At 40.0% G+C, this 13,898-nt stretch overlaps 1 long non-coding RNA gene across 1 annotated transcript in view; it reads right to left on the bottom strand.

The window, feature by feature from the left end:
* LOC144057970 (uncharacterized) overlaps positions 1-12,146 on the bottom strand; it is a 30,550-nt gene extending 18,404 nt beyond the window's left edge. The window contains exon 1 of the long non-coding RNA XR_013295357.1: positions 11,842-12,146. This is a non-coding gene — a long non-coding RNA (uncharacterized LOC144057970). The remainder of the gene's footprint in view (positions 1-11,841) is intronic.
* Between the last annotated feature and the right edge of the window lie 1,752 nt (positions 12,147-13,898).

The raw sequence follows: 13,898 nt of genomic DNA, 5'->3' as shown, positions 1-13,898 counted from the left end.
TGCAGAACCACCTCCGAGATGGTTCTAAAATGCAGTTTCGTTTTAACCGCTCGGCCCTGAAAAAGTCCCATGGAGACGCAAATATCCGGGGACAAAAAATGCAGCTTCGGTGTGGAACCGGTCTGGTGGAAAAGCGCCACAAGAGACAGCAGGACCCTCCCAACCACATACCAGTAGGCTGCCTGCTAGCTCTACTGTGTGTGTAGAAAAAAACTATTCAGGGGAAAAGCTGAATGGCTATATAATCAAAATGGGTATCTATCTAGGCTTCACCTCCTGTCATAAAATGAAGCGACTGGGTGTCCAAGCAATTATTTATTTTTAAGTCAATGTTTATATTGTCTTCAAAATATACTGTATTCCATTTAAATGTGCACAATGTAAAAGTCATTTGGACTTATTTTTGTCAAATTATGTTACTTTTATTTTTAATTTATATCCTTAATATTTAAAACAGTTCTAAAGTTATGTTCTAGTAAGTAGTTAAAATTGAGGGTTTTGCATTTAGATGTGAGGGAATGAGGGAAAATATTATTAGGAGATAGAGGTTGGGGTCACTGGTGTTTTTGTTAACTGTTATTTTGCACATCCTTGAATTATTATTATTATTTTTTTCCCAATGAAAATCAGTTTCTCATGTATGCCTTGCTACAATCATGTTACAGTAAGTGTAATGCAGTAACCTAATGCATGTGTAAGACATGTCGTGTTTTATTGTGTGTATCGTGTGTCATGTTTGGGTTCTGTTTTTGCTTGTGTGCCTCCCTTGGTCTTGTTAAGTGTAATCCTGCCCTTCCTCGTGTCAACCAATCAGTGCCCTTAGCCACTCGTGTCTTGCCCCAACTGTGTCTTGTTGTGTGTTAGTGTGTGTGTGTATTTAGTCTCCTGTCTCCCCTCTCTCTGCGTCGATTCATTGTTGTTTTCCTCCCGTCATGCTGCCAGTTTTTGCCTTGTCCACCACCCCCCCCCCCCTTCCCCCAACCATGTTTTGCATTGTTTGCCTTCTTGGAGTTTGTTGTTTTTGTTTCTGGACAGTACATCGTTTACCTCCTTGTTTTTGGTTTAATTAAATCCCTCTTTTGACTGAACCTCTGCCTTCTCGCTCTGCCTTCCTGCATTTGGGTCTTCAAACTCCTCCATTCTGACAGAATGAATCGACCACGATCGGACCCAGCGGGAAGCTCCCGTCGCCGACCAGCACGCCGCCGGTCGGCTCGAAAGCACTCTCTGGCTGGTTCCGCCCTGTCCTCTGTTCCCCATTCACCCGATCTCCTTAGTTCACTTAAGTCCCTGCCCTATGACACCATTTTGTCACCCCATTGTTTCATAGACACAGACTCAGATTTCACAGATGATGATGATGATGAAGAAGGCTCTTTTTGGTTAATGCACTTACTGTTTCCAGTTCCGATTTAGACATTGATTTTGACCCTTACATGTTTTTGGCACGGTTTTCTTTTGCGGATTTTTTAACTCCATGTCACGTCACTCCCCATCACCTCGGTCCCCGCTATGTTCATCACTCCGGTCCCCATCTTGTGCACCTTACCTATACGTTCCCGCCACGTCAAGACTTAGTCCCCACTTCACTTGGTTCCTCACCTAATCCCGTTCTTACTCATAATGGTCTTTCAGTCTCTATATCCTCGGTTCTAGTACCTCTGTTGCTCCTAACTCCCCATAGTGGCAGGCTGATGTGCCCCCGGTTCCTGCTCTCAAGTCTGCCTCAGCCAAATCTGCCTTAGCCACGCCACCCCAAGCCCAGTCCACCCAGCTACCACCAAGCCGAGCACCACCAAGCCAAGCACAAGCCCCAGCTCAAAGAAGGCGAAAGACTAGGCAACGGAGAGATAAGCTGCATCTCCCGGCCGTTTTGCCTGTGCCGCTGCAGCCCCTGGCCGTTTCGCCTGTGCCGCTGCAGCCCCTGGCCGTTTCGCCTGTGCCGCTGCAGCCTCAAGTCCCCGTCCCAGCTACACGGCAGCCTCAAGTCCCCGTCCCGGCTCCACGGCAGCCTCAGTCTCGAGCCTCTTCGCCTGTGCCGCTGCTGCCCCGGGCCTCTTCGCCTGTGCCGCTGCAGGCCCGGGCCTCTTCGCCTGTGCCGCTGCAGCCCCGGGCCTCTTCGCCTGTGCCGCTGCAGCCCCGGGCCTCTTCGCCTGTGCCGCCGCAGCCCCGGGCCTCTTCGCCTGTGCCGCCATAGCCCCGGGCCTCTTCGCCTGTGCCGCCTTAGCCCCGGGCCTCTTCGCCTGTGCCGCTGCAGCCCCGGGCCTCTTCGCCTGTGCCGCTGCAGCCTCGGGCCTCCTTGCCTGTGCCGCTGCAGCCCCGGGCCTCCACGCCTGTGCCGCTGCAGCCCCGGGCCTCCTCACCTCTGCCGCTGCCGTACCAAGTCTCTTCACCTCTGCCGTACCAAGTCTCTTCGCCTCTGCCATGGCCAAGCCCTGCGGCCGTCCTGTGCTCCCCGTTCGGCGGCACATGCCCTGCGGCCGTCCTCTGCTCTGCCTGACCGGCACTGCCGTCTCCCCTCGTCTGGCGTCCAGGACGCCCTCCGGACTAGACCTGATGAGTGGGCCAGGTTCCCGCCTCCGGGCCCCCTTCCGCCTGCCCTGTTTTTGGACTTTCTTTTATTCTAGGGACGTCTGGGAGCCATCCCTTGAGGGAGGGGTACTGTCATGTTTGGGTTCTGTTTTTGCTTGTGTGTCTCCCTTGGTCTTGTTAAATGTAGTCCTGCCCTTCTTCGTGTCAACCAATCAGTGCCCTCAGCCACTCATGTCTTGCCCCAGGTGTGCCTTGTTGTGACGTTAGTGTGCGTGTGTGTGTGTATTTAGTCTCCTGTCTCCCCTCTGTCTGCGTCGATTCATTGTCGTTTTCCTCCCGTCATGCTGCCAGTTTTCCCCCCATGTTCTGCATTGTTTGCCTTCTTGCAGTTTGTTGTTTTTGTTTGTGGACAGCACATCGTTGACCTCCTTGTTTTTGGTTTCATTAAATCCCTCTTTTGACTGAACCTCTGCCTCCTCGCTCTGCCGTTTTGCATTTGGGTCCTCAAACTCCCCCAACCCGACATCGTGTAACTGTGCCAAAAGGAGTTTTTTGTGTGTGTGTGTTATTTATTTTTATTTTTTTTTACAATTTGGTTGTTTGTTGATTGATGAATGACCACCACTCCCCCACCCCCACCAAATAAATAAATAAATGTCCAGCGAATAATGTTTGCCACCATTTTTAATATGATGATTATGTTGATTATCATCAACTCAAAAGTGTGAATTTGAGAAAATGCTTCCCCCCACCCAAAGCTACATAAAGTTCTTAAAATTTTTCTTGAGAATTATTATTTCTTAATATATTATTATTATTATTATAATATTATTATCTAATAAGTGAATCATCTGATTGATTATTTTACTATTAAAGATACATTTAATCAACATTTACCCATTTCAACTGTTTTAATACTATTACTCACATCATTGCGATTAACAGGGGTCACTGTGGCAGTCTCCACTTTGTCTCCACTGCATCCTCCTAGACTGACACTGACAGCAGTGAAAGAGCATCTGGCTTGTTCTTGTTAGTTCCGCACATTTAGAGCATTAGACTCTTAATCTCAGGGTCGTGGATTCGAGCACCACATCGGGTGGTAGTTCGTTTTGTGGGATATTTTGTCTAGTCTTAGTCATAGTTCGCAATTTAATAAATCTTTACGTTGCGCACAAACCCTAACCCTTGAAACCTTTTTTGTAGTTTTGATTTTAAAAAATAGCACTAGCATTCTCCTCTTCTCTTCTCTGCCCTATTGTGGCATTTTTGCTCCATACTCACGGGCACCAACCAACTGCTTATGTTTGCCTAATGGTACGTATACCCCAGCGTCTGTAGGACTAACACAAAGGTGAAGCTCGTTAATGAAGGGTTAACATTAAAATCCCAGTGCTGCCTGTTAGAACATCAGTAACATTACTGATGTATTTTAATTCAAGCAGAATTTTGCTTCTTTTTTTTATTACACTTTTCCTCTGTTGCATGTTGCATGGGACAACATTCAGTTGATAAACATGGAATGGCTGCCGCTGAAGCTCTTTGCCTCGCATGTTTCAAAATGCTTCACAGTCAATATTTGCTCAAAACGAGTTTAAAAAATATGACTTTTAATTAGAAAGCTGTGGGAGGTAGTTAATTATTTTTCCTGCAAACAAATCCTGGGGGGTAAATAGGGCAGAGGTGTGAGGCTTCTTGAGCATATATGTGACTCACACACTGATTTACGAGGTGCTTCTGGGTCTCCCCTTCCCATCCCAGGCTGTCTATTTCTGGGGATGAAAAATAACGACAAAATGTGAAAATTGGCTGTTGTACGATGGAGGATAATGAAGTATTAAAAAGAGTGGCCTTCTCCTCAGTTTTCAGGATGTTTTCTGTCCCTCCTGACACCATCTATGCCTCGACACACCCACCTGCACACACACGCGCACAAGGCACCATGCAGCTCCCCTGCTGTGACAGCAAACATTCATCGCACATGATCACCATGACGACATGGAAATATGAATTATGCATAAAGGCAGCCTCGCCTCGGCTGCGGGTACAAAGCCATGTGGGTGATATTCTCCTTTCAAATCATATGGGAAATATCTCCTTAGAATTAATAATATAATAATCCACATCACTACATTGCTCTCTGCTGTTTTACTGCCTTGCAAATTTGTGTGCTAAGATACACACACCTATACATGATGAACATCAAATTTCATATTCCTTATCACTGGCATTTCCTACTTGACCTTTTATTAAACTCTTGAAGCTTCTGGCGGTGAATGTAATTATATTTTGCTGACGTCGCTTTTAAGATTCTTGAGTGTCATTTCAAGGTCACAGTCAAGTTAAATGGCCCACCAAAGAGTGTGTCACAGCATGAAAATCTTCTGCAATACTCTGCAGTTATAATGATAATGGTGTAATCCAAATGATATTGTACACAAGCAGTTCATTGGTAAGAATCTAATGAGAAATAGTTCTCTGTTATTTTAAAATCCTGGCTTGGAGCACATATCTAACACGTTGGCTATTATTAGATATTTGTCTAAAACCAGAGGCTGAGATTACTGAAGTAGCAGCCTTTCTAATGTTGACAGGCAGACAAAAGACACGTCTGGCTATATTTGCCAGGAAAATATACTGGCCAGTTCTGAAAGAGAAGGGGGGAACAGAAAATGCCCAGAGACAAAAATGTGGCACATTTGCACCATCTAAATGATAGGTCGAATACAGCTCATTGGATGGTTTCAATTACAATAAGATACTATGAACCAGGTAACGCCATCAGAGGGAAAAATAGCATTTTAGATGGGTAAAAATTAGTAATCTTCTAATTACGATGCAGGGTGCATGGTGTGAGTCCTCATTTAGGCCTTTGCAGCATGAAGCTCCTGCTCTGTCACCTCCTTTCTGCTGTGCTATAAAATACTCGCATCAAAGAAAGAAGCTAATTGACAAAAACTGTCCTCTAAATTGGCAGCATTCCACCACTATTTTTAAAAAGCATGTTGTTATAGCCATTCAATTTTGGTTGATGTTAATATTTGTCTGAAAGACACCATGTAGGTAAATAAAAAATAACCATATTATTATTATTATTAGGGAACTTATCAAATAATATATTTGATTTTAAAAAATACATTAAATTTATTTATTTTTTAATCATTTTGTATTGTTTTTATCATTGTCCTCGATTTTTACTTTCTGTGAAGTGTCTTTGAGTACCTTGAAAAGCGCTATACAAAATAAATTTATTATTATTATTATTATTATTATTATTATTATTATTATTATTAAAATACTAATTATATCATTGTCATTATTTCTCCCTTAATATAGTACCCAAGAGTTTTTGCCATGGTATTTATTTTATGGGGTGAGCTAAAATGTTACACTGACATTTAAGAAATTAAGATAAATGAATAACTTCATGTCAACATCTTTACATTTACGGACAAACTGCATCTATGTTCAATTCATAATATTTTGAAACATAATAAAAATAATATTGCATAATATTCATACTTTATGTAAATTGGAGCTACCTTAGTATACCACAATACTATATATCACTATATTACTGTTGCGATTTGTAATGAAAAGTTATCTTGTTAAAAATATATACTACGTATCAACACCTTAATAAAATAATCGCCTACGTATTTTGGGGGGATTTTTCACAAAACAATAAAAATATAATCATTTGCATGATGAGCAGATGATTAAGGCAAAAAAAAGCACAAAAACCCCCGACTTTTATTATTTTTTATAGGCAATTATTTTAAGAGGGTGATGATTTATATATGTCTAACACACTCAATTTAAGTTCATGAATATTTTGTTGAAGAATGCAAATATTTTTCTCTCCAATAAAGTACTTGATGATGGTGTACTAACAACTTGCCATTCCTCTTGTAAACGTTTACAGTCAAACATAAACTAACAGCAACGACACACTTTTAAAATTAATTCTTCCATGGCATTAATTCCTATTTAATGCTTTTCCTGCTATATGCTGTGTGTACATATAAATCTAATTATCTCCAGAGTGCGCAGTCTTGACACAAGTGTAACCTGTGAGCAGAGATGACAGACGGGTGTGCAGATGCGGATGTGGATGTGTCATTTGGGTGGGTGTGATGATGACGATGTTCCCACAACTGTCTGCTGACACCTCCTCAGTGCGTAAGAACCCTCTCTCACCCCTGCATAATTTAAAAGCGGAGCGGGAGGGAGACACAGACAGGAGGGAGGAAGAGACTCAGGTATTCTACCCTCATGTCAGCCTGGAAACCACCACAAAGCCAAACTAATTACAGCACTCCCTATACTCGCTTTCCTCATCTATCTGTCTCACTTTCACTTTGCCTTTTCCTTCTCTGGGCTCGAGTAACGAGGAGAAACAGAAGAGGTTCTGTTCCTGCTCCTACCCCATCCCCGTCTCCCCTCTTATACTTGCCAGAAGGAATATTATTAGCACAGTGGAGAGCTGAGGACCACAGTTTGCTGCACATGCACACATAGACATGATTCGCCTCAGTGCTGCAGCAAGAGGAGATGGAGGCGAGGTGAGACAAGGTGGGGCTGTTAATGAGGCCAGAACACACAGAAGCCCAGTGGTAGTTCAGTTCGTTAGTTCCTGTGTGGAGCGTGCACAATCCCCCTTGTTTGCCAGGGTTTCCTCCCACAGCTCAAACACATACACATGACCAGGAGCTCTGAGCATCTAATTTGCCCCAAAATGAGACTGTTTGTCAGTTTCAATGCGCCGAGGCGACCCGCACACAGTTTCACGATGGCTTCAGCACAACACATGTAGGGAAATGCTCCGCTCGCTTCATGTGACTCCCATGGCTGTGAGCATGCACTGGGATAATTAGCACCGACCAAAATGGTTGGCAGTAATGAAAGTGATAATGTACTCTATCTCCTCATGGCAGGAAAAAAAAAAGTTTTTTAACCAGTATATAATTAGAAAGGTCACAGGTGGCATTAGTACGAGTTAAAATTAGTGCGTTAATTTTTAGTTAATTTAAAATTCCTTTAAAGACACAAACATACGAATAATGACCGTCCCTTATTTGGAAAGCCTGTACTGGGGGGATTCCAGTTGCAACGCAGCAGATACGGCCACGTCAAAATTTAGCAGTGATAAATTTAATAATAATAATGATTCATATATTTGTGGAGAGTGAGGTCTAGTTATATTTTACAATTTTAAAAATGTGCAGTTACTTCATGTTAAAGATTAGATACGTAGCTCTTAATACGAAAAGGAAAATGCACTGTGCTGTCACCAATGTCTTACAAATACAATTATGCCATCTAGTGGCAGGATAATTACCTCAACACAAATCAATATCACACTAGTTTTTACAGTACAGTACATCTTTGTAATTTAACTTTTTTTTATGAATTATTATGAAATAATTGTATAAATGACTGAAAGATGCTGTCATATTTCGATTAGTTTAACATTTTTTCCACTTTTATGTTAACAAGAGTATGAAAAGTTTGAAAAAATATATTATTGTTCATTCCATTTGTACATTTAGAACAGATATAAAATTAATCTTGAGTTAACTATTGAAGTGATTAGATTAATTATGATTAAAAAAAATTTAATCGGCTGACACACACAAATATATATTTATATATATATATATATATATATATATATATATATTGACTAGCCTGACTATGAGGCATTATTATTTGCCATATTTTAAGTGTTTGAAAACGGAGACATGAAAAGAAACATACTCATGTTATATTGAGTGACATAACAGCAGCTTCCTTGTTTGTTTAAAGCAGCTGATGAATAAAGCTGGCTATGGTTCTAAATGATGATACAAAAAGATAAAACATGTAAATACTCATAAAGACAACAACACCGTCAACTTGCTACTCATTCCATTTAATGACTTCAATACAATAAAAGTTTCAAAATAAAGTTAAAAAACAGCAGACAAAAAGAAGAGGTGGGGGTGAGTGAGAGACTTTGAGCTTCAGAGGGCGATTGGGGGAATGCTGCAGTGGATGAGGGTAGGGGAGGAAGAGGAGTAGTAAGGGGGCTCAGTGGCTGATGTGAATGCCAGGAGGTCACAGAGGTTCCCTTTAAATTTAGAACAAACCGCAAACGGTGAATGTCTCCTCCAAAAGGCTGAATGACTGATTATAATGGCTGCCGGTTTGGATCTCATCCCCTTAGCCTCACAGGGTAGCTTTCTTTAAGAGCAACGCCACCAGAGCATTAAACGTGCCGGCAGCCCTGCAATTTACAATTACAATTTAGGCGTTTAGTTGATGCCCTTATCCAAAGAGAGGGACAATAAGAGCAGGAGCACTAGAATGGGCTAGTGTGTGTGCGTGGTTGTGTATATGTGTGCAAATCCTGTGATCCTGATGAGGAGCAGGAGGGCCAAGAGGACTTAAGAGCAGGTGCAGATGAAACAAGTTCAAAGTGTATCTGGGAAGGCAATAAGAGAACAGGACAATACAAGTCTGCAGCAACATGTGTGACCAATTGGGAGAACCGAAAGTGATGCTAACCACAGCCACAAAGAAGTATCAAGAATAGTTCTTCTCAGACCCGCATTATTTTTGCTGGACAAAACTTATTTTTTTTTTTGCTGATTTTGACTCTTTTCCCACATAAGAACATCATGGGAAAAAAAATTATCTCATGTTTTTAGTTATAGTGGACGCCAGGAAAATATGTCTGTAATGTGTGCAAACTTGCCAAGCTTATATGCAACATTTTTAACATGAACATCATGCAAATCAACTTGCGATTGTGATTGGTTAGTTAAGATCTAGTCATAATCTAAAAGTGTTGACATCATCCAAATTATGCATTTTATTGGTTTAGACACGCGAATATGTTACATCCACTGGGATCATCTATGGGTCTGAATGAATAAATACACCTGTCAGACTCTTCATTATGTACACTTTAAATTACAGCCAATAAAAATCCTTTGCCTTTACACATTTATATAAAGTGCCGTTTTCATTGCGAGTTTTAGAAAGGTATTATTTCAACAATGTTTATTATTGTGGACGCCGTTTACATGACAGTGTGACGATATTTTGCCAACAGTACATTGATTATGGGACAAATGATAAAAAGTGGAAGAAAAATGAAACATGGAAGAAACAGCTACAACACATAATATACCATATGGAACTGGAAAGGGAAAACACATGTCACATTACATACAGGGATGATTTTTTTTTTAAAGGAACCCCAACTGTAATGACAAATTTGCTCTATATTATTTATTTGGTTGTTACCAACATAACTATGAGATTCATTTTTCTAAAATAATTTCCAGTTTAATACATTTTGTAGAAAGTATTATAGAAAGTATATTTGGACATATGCCGGCATTGTTATTTACGTCGCAACGCATTCTTTGTGTAGTGACGTAAATGGCGGCTGGCTCTATGTTGAGCAATGTGAAACGCCTATAAAGAAAGAAAAGTAAGCCTTGTAGCATTCCTAAAGGAACGATCAAAACTCTTGAATGACGAGAGCACGGGGGAGGGTGACTCTTCCGATCGCATTTAGTTTCTTTAGGGACGCTATGGAGGCTTACTTTGCTTTCTTTATAGGCGTTTCACATTGCTCGGCAGAGAGCCAGCCGCCATTCTACGTCACTACGCACTGAATGCGTTGCGACGTAAATAACAATGGCGGCATATATCCAAATAAAGTTTCTTTAAAATGTATTAATCTGGATATGATTTTTGAAAAATTAATCTCATAGTTATGTTAGTAACAACCAGATATATAATATAGAGCAATCTTGTCAATACAGTCAGGGTTCCTTTAAAGCTTCCAAAGCTTACAAAAAGTAGTTAGCAGCTTAGGTATAGAGCATAATAAAGCAATATAAAATAAGGTACGAAGACAGATTTACCAAATACATATAAAGCAAAGCAAATATATGCAAACACATTACTACATCACTACCAGTGGTGAACGGTAATCTGTAATGTTTTAGACTGCATTATAGCACCAAATGCAAATTTTTTACTTCTTGATAATATCTTATATTCATATAATGTGTATTCACTTATTGTGTAAATATGTTTAATAGAATAATAGGTGACACAACAATTAACTCCTACTACAAAGTAACAAACGAGCATCTTTTTTCAGTCATTTTGTATTTGCATTTAACGCTTAAAAACGTACTTTGATACACATACAGAAATGGCCAACACCAGGTACAATTTTTCTCCGTTCATAATGATAGATGGCGAACCAGCACGGCATATTTCCACAATGCAAATTATGTGTTGACGGCAGATCATATTAAAATGTCATATCGTCAGATAACTGTAAACATTTTTGTTGTTCCATGTATATGACAAACTACAACCACATTATCACACTGTCAACTGGTTCTCTTTAGATTCTGATGGTTTACCTTGAGTGGCCTTCTAGACAAACTGCTACGAAGATGGGAATATCACAGATTTGTAATTTTAAAGCCCCCATCACACACATACACACAAACACACACAAACACACACATGTACGCAAAAACAAATTAAAAATCCATTCTAGTCCCTGCTCACTTAGATATTTTTGTTCATGGTCATTTTCTTTGCCAAGGAAAGATTTATTGTTCAGATTTATGTCGTTTTTTTAGAGGAATGGAGAAACCTAAAGTTTTTAGAGTGCTGCCATTTAAAAAAACAAAAAAAAAACACATTTTGGCCAGAAGCATACTATCCAAGGGAATAATACATTTTATAGTTTTGACATGTTTGCAAATATGGACATTAGATATATTCACATTTTACAATCATGCACATGCTAACATACCATATAACTGTAATATCATGTCATGATTTCCATATTCTATTACAAAAATGGCATTTGTCTTGTGCAATGATTGGCTTGAGAATGTTTGAGTCTCCTCCCTGTTTTCTCCACACTTACAAACCAGTTGTTGTCTCCTTAGCAAAGACATGACGTATGAATGGTGACTTTAAGCCAGAACACAACTGTTACAACACGCTGATCAATACCATGTGATTGTATCATAAACAAAACAATGTTACATAGTCTTATGCTATAGTTAAGTAGCATATATTATTTTGAAGGAGGCCGCCATTAAAATAAAAATTTAAAAACAGCATGCCAAAAAGTTGTTAGCTTAAAGTAGCAGCTGTATGTGTGCACATATTTGATACAAATAACAAAAGAAGAACATGGGTGGGTGGAAAAATTCCTCATGGAAACTGCAATGAAATGTCTTGAAGGCAGGAACATTTTGACAAAAAAGGTGTACTCACTCAGATAAGCGTCGAAATGGCTTCCAACCACAATGCGGGAGTCTGTCGACTATCCTGTCAGGGTGGAAGCTAGCTGCCTTAGCCTGGGCTCAGCATTATTTGTCAGCCAAATCCTTGAAGAACAAGAAGCCTTCTCTGTGCCTAAACCTGCCGACAGAGAAGGCAGCTTTGAAGGCCCCCAACTGAGCTCGGCACACAGCTTTGAAGCCAATGGAAAACTCTGCTCTATGGGGCCAAATGAAAATGAGCAAGGGCAAACTTAGAAACATCTGAGAAGAGTGCCAATAGTGTTATTTTACTGGTAGTGCACATGGATCTGTATTCAAACAAAAGGGATTGTTATTGCTTTGAAGATTTTTTTTTTAAGGTACTTATGAACTGTTAAAAAAAAAAAAATGGTGTAGCGACATAAAAGTATGGTATATTTAATCAAAAAATCATCATTCAGCTATACTGTTTTAAAAAAAAATCTTTTTAGCACACATTTCACACTGCATTTAAGGTTAAATGACAGATGTTATGGTCTAAACATTCAATGTTGGATGTAATTTTCTGTATGACCAATCTTAGTTAATGCCACGATATAGAATAGACTTTTATTATCATTAAAAAACAGGTGACGAAACATACAGGTACATTTTAAAATAGCCTAATCAGAATTTAAATTCAAATTTCAATAAAAATACTAAACTACTCCTATAGTTTGTAGATGTAATTCTGTATTACCTCAGAAGGTAATGCATGATTTAAATAAATAAATAAATAAATAAACAACTACTATAATTTGTGTATGTAATTCTGTATTTTCCCAGAAGGTCATGTGTGATTAAAAAAAAAAAAAAAAAAACTCAACAGTAAACAGTTTTGATTTTGTTAAGGGGGGGGGGGGGGATTTACCTCCTAATCAATTGCTGAAAATAAATCCAACCACATTTAAAGTTTGTGTATTTTGTATGTGTCTGACTTTTTGGACACACATATAATCAGATCACTTGGCCTAGACTCCATTTGTCACTCTTTACTCCTGTGTCTCCTTTCAGCGAGTCCTTTACAAACACACAAACCATCTCCAGCAGACAAAACCGTGGACACGTTTCTGTGATGTCCTGAACCATTCTGCTCCTTTCCTCTGCAAAACTCGGGGCCCGATGCAATGGGACGCAAAACCAACACACACATAATAGGGCCTTGTTGGGACCGCCTTAATGTTTCTAATGTTATGTAAATGAGGATGGAGCAGGGCAGGAAAGGAAAGGAGACGAGAGAAACCAAGCGGAGGAGGAGGCCGAGTGTTTGTGTGTCCGAGGAGGCCGCTAAGCTGCCATTACCAAGGGATTAGGCAAATGCTGCTGTTGTATCGATGCTGGTTCGACAGCGAACCACCAACCCTAATCCCCTCCTTCTCTTTTCGACAACGCCTAGTCAACGCCTCTTCTCCTCCTTTTCTCCTCCTCTTTACATCACCATCTTCTTTGCACAGCAGTTTGTAAAAAATAAAGAAATAAAATACAGAACTTGCAGTTTTCTTATGCATACACACACACAAGCTCACATACACAAAAGGAATAATCATCACCAACACAAAATTTACTTGGGCCTCTGCCAGTGTAAGTGTGTTTATTGATTTGCTTGACATATGATGTGTTTTTGTGAATTTGTAAGAAGTAATCAATACTAAAAGCCAGAGAGTGAATTTCTGGTTCATCTCTGCTGTGTTTGCTTTCAGCTTCCCAATAAAATCTATCACCTTCTGGCCTCTTAACACTTGAATTCTTCATCTTATACTTGCTGCGGCCAATCACAGCCAGACTACTACCGGTGACTCCTCCAATCGGGCATTCATACATTCAGCTGTGCATTTGTGTGTGTGGGTCTAGTAAGTAGGGATGAAACAGTTTACGATTTACAGATAAAGCATGATAAAATTTCAAATGGTTAGTGTTACCATTTTATACTGCAAGCTGTCAATATGATATTTAGTATATCTTAGAGTCTCTTTAAGATAGCGTCAGCAACAAGCATGACGAAAGGGGGTGTTATTGATTTGTTCTCACCAT

This window comes from Vanacampus margaritifer, chromosome 9, assembly GCF_051991255.1.
Source record: "Vanacampus margaritifer isolate UIUO_Vmar chromosome 9, RoL_Vmar_1.0, whole genome shotgun sequence".
Lineage (NCBI taxonomy): Eukaryota > Metazoa > Chordata > Actinopteri > Syngnathiformes > Syngnathidae > Vanacampus > Vanacampus margaritifer.
The sequence above is the reverse complement of the archived record's forward strand: the minus strand, read 5'-3'. Positions and strand labels throughout refer to the sequence as shown.